Source organism: Lactuca saligna, chromosome 6 (assembly GCF_052625555.1).
Source record: "Lactuca saligna cultivar CGN05327 chromosome 6, ASM5262555v1, whole genome shotgun sequence".
NCBI classification, from domain to species: Eukaryota; Viridiplantae; Streptophyta; class Magnoliopsida; order Asterales; family Asteraceae; genus Lactuca; species Lactuca saligna.
The window spans coordinates 149,013,494-149,023,598 of NC_136422.1; the positions used below are offsets into that span (position 1 = coordinate 149,013,494).

General features: G+C 35.9%; 1 long non-coding RNA gene across 1 annotated transcript; it reads right to left on the reverse strand.

The window, feature by feature from the left end:
* Positions 1–2,836: 2,836 nt before the first annotated feature.
* On the reverse strand, positions 2,837–3,744 carry LOC145001493 (uncharacterized). The gene is made up of 2 exons (XR_013661622.1): positions 3,627–3,744; positions 2,837–3,544 (listed from the first exon to the last, which is right to left on the reverse strand). It is a non-coding gene; the product is annotated as an uncharacterized LOC145001493 (long non-coding RNA).
* Between the last annotated feature and the right edge of the window lie 6,361 nt (positions 3,745–10,105).

Below are 10,105 nucleotides of genomic sequence, written 5' to 3' on the forward strand. Positions count from 1 at the left end.
TTATTCATGTAGCACCTTTATATGTTATGTAGTATTATGTATTAGTTTCGTGTTATGTATTAGTTATCCGTGAAACCTGTTTACATTTTATGTTGTATTATGTTTTAGTTATTTATGTACCTCTTTCATATTTTATGACTTATTATGTATTAGTTATTTAATTAATGTCGTATTATGTATTGGCTTTTGAGGAAACAACACATATTAAAAGAAATGGACTTTTATTAAATACTGATGCCTACAGACAACAAGCTACTTAAATAACGAAAATCCATTACCATAACCAACATGCATATTAAAAATAAGGGACATTCTTTAAAACATTCCATGCATCTAAGTGGGTAAACTCGCTACCATCATATTCAAAACGGTATAGTTCCAAAGCCACCTGCCGTAGAATGTCTTCATCCGTATTTGCATGTTCAGAATCCAACTCGTTGTAAATACGTTGAAATTCTTTCACCTTCATTTTCAAATCCAGAAACTTGGCTTTGACATCTTTTCTTCTTCGATATTGACTACGCCCCATTAAATGGTGAAACAAATGACAGACACGAGACCAAAATGATCCATCACGAACTTGTGGGGGACCCGGTGGAAAATCCTCCTCTACAGTTATAATCCAAGCTTGAACCAAAGCGACCTCCTCTGCGTTCCTCCATGAATGTGGTGAGTCCATAATTGCAGGGATGGAAGTAATACGAAACAACTACAACGCATATTAAAATCTATTTATAACGACTCCTTCATTTGCTGCTGCAATGGCTTGTCAATTCAAGCAGCAATGTATTGTGTTGTCATTCGTCCGGGGATGACTTGTCAACTCAAACAGTGCTCTGTTATGTTATTAGTATAGTACACTACGTTCGTCAGTTAATTTTGACTATGAAATGCAGACATATTAGAAGATTGGACTGCGAATTTGTGTAGAAAGTACTATAAATTGATCTTACTGCTGTTCAAAAATTGTTTTTTATATTCCACTCTGTTAGTTTCAATAAAAATGAGTTCTATATCATGGAGCAATGAAGAGTTCTTGGTTCTTACACATGCTTATATTCATGTGTACGAGACAAGCAAGTTGAACGATCCAATGTTTTGGACCCGTTTAACCAAAATTTTCAATGCTGAAAACCAAAGGGCTACACAAACGATCGTGAAGAACTAGACATATTAGCAAGATGGTATGAAATGAAAACCGAAGTTCTATTATTCAACGATCTTTATACCAAAATTGACGACACCCGTTTAAATGCTACTGAGAAGGTTATCTTGGAAGCTGCTAAGGAAGAATACAAGTCATTAAGTAACGGGTTGGAATTCCAGTTTGAAGCCCCTTGGAATATTTTGAAATATATCCCGTTTGTTTAGAATCTATTTTAGTTTATTATTTGAGTACTAGGTTATTTTCATGTAGTAGGTTATTTTCATGTATTATTTATGTATTTCGTATGTATTTCTTTTATATAAAATGTATTTTAGTTTATTATGTGAGCAACTTGTATGATTAACTTGAGTTAATAAATGGTCATTGCATTAGTTATCACAATATATTAGAATACATTAGTAACAAGGATTCCATGAACCATTAAAAACATCACAACAATTACATGAAAAACAACGACATAATACGAACAAAGCATTAACGTAAAACACAAGTCCATTGGTTATTCTTAACACAAGATAGAGCCGTCTACTTGAAATATTGTTTATCTCTAACAACCTTCCAAACTTCCTCATATTCGAAGTCTCTGCCGTCATGCTGACAGATATAAAACTCTGTAACAACTTCCAAGAACTCTTCTTCGTCACGATAACGAACATTGTTACGTTTCGCATAACCACATGCTCGATTGAACCATGTCACTTGTTCCTTTACATCCGTCCACTTAGTAACAACATCTTATTTTTCTCTTTTTTGCCCTTCTCCCATCTCATGGTTAAACAAAGATGTGATGCGACTCCATTCATCACCAATTAGGCAATGCGGGGGAGCAAGTAAACACACACCTTCCTTAACACTTAGCCAGCATTGTGTTAGAACTAACACCTCGTTTGTCGTCCATGGCCTTTCAGAATTGGAACCAGGTACTTCATTCGTAGAACTTGCTGCGTTCGACGACATTTCTAATAATAGGAATTCGTTTCGTTTGGGTGATTCGGGTGTGTGGTTATTATATCGTGAACATCTATTTATATAAGTAAATAGACTATCAGTTAATACTTTGACTACGAAATGGTTATATTTGGACTACGATTTTCAGCTTTATGCAGTGTTTTGTCATGTCAAACTGTAATTTATCTCTTGTCCCTTAAGGGCCCCACTTTTATGTGCAGGTTACTACAGTGACTTGTCATTACTGTCTATCTATACAGGTTACTACAGTGTTTTGTCATGTCAAACTGTAATTTATCTCTAGTCATTTCAAAGTTGGACTTGTCATTACTGTCTAGTTTAATACAATATCGACTTTATTATGACTTCCTCTCACAAAATCGAAATTTGCTCATGCAACGAAGTTGATTGTTATTATTGTGATTTGGTAGACCATTTTTTTACACCACTGAAAAACGGCTTGCTGAGAAGGATGAGCAGTTGATACACATTATGGTTAAAAAGGATCGTTTCGAAGACAAAACGATAATTAGGGATGACTATATAACAATGGAGAAAGATAAGTACCCGTTGCAGTTCCCTGAGTTTTAAAATTACTTACAGATTAGGTTGCAAAAGGATCGTTTGTTGTTTTTTTAAATAACATGTTGTAACTGTTAAAAAATCTGCAAACTATATTTTTTAATATAAAGTCTTCACTAATTGATACAATCAACAAACTAAACAAAAATATGAAAGCATAGCAACGTCTTGTAAGATTTAATAAAAATATTACAATACATAATAAGTTAACAACTCGTCAATACTCTTCATTTCAAGGATGTTTTATATCAAAATCAGCGTTATAGGTTTGTGAGCAACTCGCTGAACCACCAATATTAAATGCCATTTCTGCAGTAGAAATTATGTGACGTGCTCCGCTACCAAACGCCCTTCCAGTACAATTATTTCTCGTGTGTCCAATTTGACCACATGTAGAACACTCTTTTATAATTGGACCCTCGCCTTGGGATGGAATGCGGTCTGTGTTTCTTGGCCTGCCTGGCTGACGTTTATCCATTATTGGTGGCTTAACAATCATCAAATCATCGGGGATCTCCCATTCGGATGGCTTTGGCAGAGGGTTTATTGATTCCTCATATGTTTTCCTCAGTGTTTCGGTAAAGTAAGCATTTAATGCATACCTCGAGCAGTCTTCGTAATTGTTCACTGTTAAACATCTTATGACATGACCACAAGGTATCCCATCAAGTTGCCAATGCCTACATGTACATGTCATATGTTTGAAATCAACAATCACATTTTGTGCCCCCTTTTTTACCTCGCATTTCGTATTAGAGATCATGCGAACATCCCATTTGCTAAAACTTTTCTTGTTCTCTTTTACAATTTCATCCGCCCAAGGGGTAAGAATTGTTGTTGCTTCCGCTAAAAAAGAGCCAAAATGAAGAAGTTAAGATCAATAACATCAAAATTAATAAAACATTAATATTAAAAATTTACTTAATACCTGCAAAGTTACGTCTTTGAAACCACCATTGTTGCATTGTAGCACGAAAAAAATCGATCAACATAAGTATTGGCACCTTACGCGCGTGTCTAGATAATGCATTTATAGACTCCGCACTGTTGGATGACATAAGATTGTATCGGTTCCCTTTAAAATGTGCTCTGGACCAAGTTTCTGGATTTATACTTTTCAAATACTCCCATACCGGTTCTTTTGTCTTTTTCATAACATCCATGGCGGCATCAAAAGCATCAACTGTGTACGCCCTACACGCCTCCCAAAAAATTCCTTTAACCGTCTTACTCTTGCCGAATCTAGAGACTATGTTGAAATACAAATGGACACCACATATTCCATGATGAGCGTGAGGAAAAATGTTGGCAACGGATGTTGCTATAGATAGAGACCTATCAGATATAATTGTAAGTTCCTGCATATTTCCTATGCAATCACGTAGTTTTTGAAAAAACCATGTCCAAGAATCGGTACACTCATTTTTGCATATACCATATGCAACCGGTAATATTTGGTTTTGTCCATCCTTAGTAACTGCAAGTAACATGGTACCTTTGAACTCGCCCTTTAGGTGAGCTCCATCTACTACTAGGGTCGGTTTACAAAAATTAACAAAAGCGCGTACCTACCATACATTGTATATCTATTCAAATACACCAAAATATAAATTAAAAATTAATATAATATGATAATACTAACCGAGCAACCGAGTGCAACGTACAGAAACTCAAAGCGGTCATCAACATTTGTTTTAATATGTGTGACAGTACCCGGATTATGTTTGGCCAAGTTGTGACAATACGCCGGAAGTTTGGTAAAAGAATCCTCTTTCGAACCCCTTAACGACAACAATGCATATTGCTTCGCACGCCATGCCTAATGGTATGAGATATTGATATTCAATTGAGCATTCATATCGTTAACAATTTCTTTTCCCCGATACACTCTACTATAGTCTTCAGCCAAAACATCAGCAACATATTCACCCAAAACATATTTGTTTGCTTGTCGATGATTAGGTTGCAACAATGTTGAAGAACATGTGTGTACATCAACAAATTTGTTCACTTGGAAAAGACCATCAGAATTTTTAATTGCTTTTGCTCTTAGTAACCAAGAACAATTTTTCGAAACACACACAGCTTCATACCTTGATTTGGTGGATCTACTTGTCCTCGTCTGGAAACCTTCTCGAAGACATTTTTTACCAATACACCGCTTTAAAAGTTCTTTGTTCTTAAATATACTCTCACATTGAATCTTTTGAAGATTCATGTCTACCATCTGTGTTGGGATATCTTCATTAATATCAACTGGCCATGCTGGTACAGGGGGCATACCGTGAAAAAGGTTATCGGGAAACTTAACTTTAACTTCATCACCCAACTCATCTCTATCGGAATTGCTTTGTAGCTCGCTTATATCTAAACATACATCACCAACATCAACATAATGCCCGTAAACATGATTTTTTTTTCATTTTTTTTACTTGATTTTTTTTTCTTTTTTGTTTTATCTACCACACGCCTATTCATAAGTTTAACTTCTTGTTCGGCAACATCATCACAACGACCACCCACATGATTAAGATATGCACCAACATCATCATCACCAACAAACTTGTAATTCTCAGGTTCCACATAGTGAATAGGTGAATAACTAACATTAACATTTTCAGCAACACTGTGAAACTGAGGTACACTAGGAGTATTGTAAGTACCTATCGGATCGTTGCTCCCTTTATAAATGCATAAATTACCAACAACTTGGTTTCCAATTTCACCAGCCCCATTAACCTCCTCAACTTCATCAACCACCACAAACACTTTCACAGCCCTTCCTCCACTACATTTTATTACGTTTATCAACATTCTAACATCCATGTCTTCAACTATAACTATATAATAATTTAATTCAGGATGGTGGAAACGAAGACTAATTCTATATTTGTCTAACAAACCAATTTTGCTTCTTACCAAAGATACAAAATCACTATAACTAATATACTCAGAAAATATCAAAGCAAGTTCTGAAATACCTCCCTGTGGACATATGTATTCCAGATTAGTTCCATTAACTTGCCATCTCCCACCGGTTACAAGACAAACCATATATTCAATCATTTTTTGAGAAAATTGTAGAGAGAGTTCCTAAACAAATAACAACCAAAATGATATTTTTTCTACAAAACTATTTATATAGCAACCTGATTTCGTAGTCAAAACAAACCATTTCATAGTCAACCTAAAAAAAAAAAAAACACGATTTCGCAGATACAATCAGAGGATTTCACAGATGGACCTATTCCATTTGCGAAATAACCCCTATATATACAGCAAAAAATTTAAAAAAAAAAAGGCCACCTGCGAAAGTACAAGTGCCTAAAGCACAACTGTGCTTTAGGCACTTGTACTTTCGCAGATGAGAAGCCCATTTTGCAGATGGGACCTTCTCATCTGCGAAATTGGTGGTTATTTTTGTAATTTCGATTTTTTTTGGCTATTTTTGTAATATCATTAGTGTAAATGGCTATTTTTGTAAATTTCTCTATTATATATCATTAAAAGCATTATATATCGGAATTTTATCTCCTTCATTATGTTAAGTAAAGAATTTGATTAAGTAGATATTTAAAAACCGAAAACGGTAATTGTGATATCATATTTATCACGTTGTTTTAACAATATCAAATTTTGATTAAAACCACTAGCTAGCAAGAAACTAGCAAAACAAACGAAGCTAAGACACGGTCCAAATGATCTTGACCTTCGAATTATAAAGAAAAATAAATATAATGTAACATTAAAAGTAAAATATATTATAATTTAGAAAATAATTAAATTATAAATATATAATAAATTTTGACATTGTAGTATATATTTTTTGATTTTGTTCTCGGATAAAATGATAATAAATACTAACACTCAAATATTAACTCTAAACATATTTATTATTTTTTTTTATAAAATTCAAACATATCACCCCTTCCAAGTTCCCATTAACAATATTTTTGTTATATACATTATTTTAGATTAAACTGTCAATTTCTCTCTGTGATTTATAAAAAATATGGTTGGAGTCCAAAATGTTTCTAACTTGCACCATTACTCTAAAATCATAAAAATAAAAAATTAAAAAAATTAAAAAAAAAATTTGCTTTTATAGTCTCGAAAATTAAAAAGACTGTTTTGCCCTTTTAATTATTTTTTCACATTTTTTAAATTTATTTTATTACTTTTTTTATAAAAAGAATAAGCCCTTATCACCTCTCTCTCTCTCTCTCTCTCTCTCTCTCTCTCCCTCTCTCCTTTATTATCATTTGTTTATATTTGAAAAGTGTATATCACTAGAAAATCCAATATTTTCTGTATATAAAAGTGTTGTGGTCTTAAAACCCTAAGACCCGAGTGGTGAAATCAGTTTACATATTATATGAAACATAGTTTGGTGTTTTGTAAATAAACTAGTAGAGTGTAAATTCTTTGTAAATTCTAATAATGTTGTTATTCTCTATGTGTCTTGTCCTTGTAGAGTAATAATGAATATACCATAAAATCTAATATTTTCTTAATAGAGAACTGTAGTCTTAAACCCTAAGACCATGATGAATATGAATAGTGTTCAGAAATTAGTATATAGTTTCATTTCTTTTAATAAAACTAACAAAACAAAGCTTCCAGTAAACCAAAATAGTGTTGTTAATCCCTATGTGAGTCGCTATAACCATACTAATGAAGAGAGCGTCTGGCTTGACGTTTTTCAGACATCGGTTTCTTTAAAATACTTGTCACACTAGACTGGCCTAGTCTAGTTGTAGCGAATAGCCTAGGTGTGGGGGTGTCAACCTCGTATAGATCTATACACAATTACCTCGCTCTCCTTCCAGGAGACTCTAGTTATAACTAACAGGACTTATCGCGTACGCCAAGTAGGTATGACTAAAGGAGAGTCTCACAAGAGCCTTAACAGATTTACGTAAACTATGACTTCTCTTTCTTGTAAAACGACTTGAGTGTATCTAGGGTAATTGAAAATATTTATATAATCAAGTATATAAGCGCATGAAAGTTATCATGTATGGGTGCTTTCAAAAGGTTACAACCTTTAAACATACATCTAAACAAAAGTATAAGTACTTTTAGTATGTTAAAATAATTTTCTGGTTTTTGACTTTTTTGTCCCTGTTTTTAGAAAATTATAGAAAAATCATCGTTAGACGAATTTTTTATCCGTAAACTCTGGGAGTTTGGAAATTGAGTCTACTTTGTTCACAATTTTTCTCATAATTTTTAATTGCCTCAAACCAGTGTGAAAATGTTCATCTTCACAGGCTGGTCCGAAATTATTCCGGAAATGATAGTCAGTTTTGTAAAAATCGCCAAAAATCGTAGAAAATCGTATAAACACGTGAGAGTAGTCATTAGAAAGGTAGAAACCTGAACTATTTCATGTAAAACAGTTTTGAAAATATTACATTCAACGTGGTCAAAACAGTCTGTAAATTGACTATAACTTTTCTGTGGAAGGCTAGAAATTAAGTTTATGTTATACATGTTTGCACACAAGACTCATTTATGCTATTTTTCAAGTGTATAGGCTCATATCTACAGTTTTCAAGCAATATATATGTTAACAACACTTATCTCATGATCTTTATACAGATCTAGGTGATAGACTTCATGTTCAAGCAAAAATCCAAAAGTTAAACACATAACACATTGGTCCATGCAATTTTCCAATGGTTAACCGAACTTTGACTTGTGTTCCCCCCCCCCCCCCCTAAAAAAAAAGTATGAAAACATGAAAAGTAGTGGGGTATGAAGCTCACCTTGAGAGTTTTTTAAAGCCCTAAATAGGGGTTCTCGGTCTAACTGAGACTCAAGTGTGGTTTTCGGCCCATAGAGAGGCCCTGTAACAGCCCGGAATTCCAGGTATTGTTATATTTATGATTTTGGGTGTTTTAAGAGGGGACTTGGCGAGTTGGAGATCAGACTCGCCGAGTAGGATCGCAGATCTGGTCGCGGGTTCGCGACTGGACTCGACGAGTCCGGATATGGACTCGGTGAGTCCGCGCTGTTTAGCGAAACCCTAACCGTCCAGGTTTGGGACATATATCAGGGGCCTTATGGCCGTCATTGTTCACCCTAGTCCTTTGAGAGAAACCCTAATTCGATTGTGAGCATCTGGAACAAGGTAGAAGACCATTATTGATCTTGGAAGTGTTACTGTGCAAGGAGGAGGAGGCTTGGTTAAGAGAACAACAGGAGAAGCCATATTCTGAGGGTTGGGGACACAGAGCAACGTTATTCAGGTAATATTTTCGAGTTGTTCCCTTCTATGTTGGTGTGTATATGGATTTAGGGTTTTTCGGAACCCTTTTGTGGCTAGATTGAGTGCTTCCTTAGTCCCCCAAGCGATTGGAACCCTATATTGGGACTCTTGGAAGTCCAGAATGTCCCATGCCTGAGCTTTTCGGGAATTAATGGAGGTTTTGGATTGGAATCCTTATGCCTTAGGTCAAAATGTGAATTATGAGTCATGGGGTGTATTATGAGCACCGAAATAAGGACTTTACGTGATGAACCGGTCTAGGAAGGCCAAACCTATGAATTGCCAAAGCAGATCTGACCTTAAAAAGCAGTTTGAGTGGTTGCATGGCATGGACTCGCCGAGTCCGATGAACAGACTCGACGAGTAGCTTGAAGATTAACTGGGACTCGCCAAGTTGTTCTTCAGACTCGGCGAGTTGAGTCGGGGTGGCCCCGTGATTCTTCCAGGAGGAACTCGTCGAGTCAAGGGGATACTCGACGAGTAGAAAGGGAATCTTAGAGAATCGGTGAGTTGAGGGCGAGTGGACTTAGAGTTGTTGAACTCGGCGAGTCTCGGGGTGACTCGGCGAGTTAGATCGCGGATTGAGTGAAGTTCTGAGTATGGGGACTCGGCGAGTCATAGGGTTGACTCGGCGAGTAGGGTTAGTCAGGGGTTGACTTTGACCTTGTATTTGACCAAGGGTTGACCAGTGGTTCCATGGGTATTTTGGTAATTGTTGATTATTGTTGAGTTCAGTGCATTGGTGGCTGTCCGGAGGTGGAGACCGTATCAGTGATTGGAGCAGCTTGAGTTATCTGTTCAGTCGGCAGTTTCGAGGTGAGTTATCCTCACTATATCGCTAGGGTTTATGGCACCAAGGCCAACCTTTTATCGAATGGAAGTCCGGGTATTTATCAATCGTTATGATATGGGCCGGAAGGCGTTATATGTTTCAGGCCGGAAGGCATTACATGTTATGGGCCGGAAGGCATTGCTATGTGGACCGGAAGGTCATGGCCTGGAAAGGCGTATGTGTGCAATTAGTATATTGATTGATTCATAGGGTGAGTTATGCTAGTGACCGGCAAGGCCGGTATCTTGAATAGAGTAAGGTTATGTTATGTGGTCTGTTGATAGATTGCTGATTGTGAACT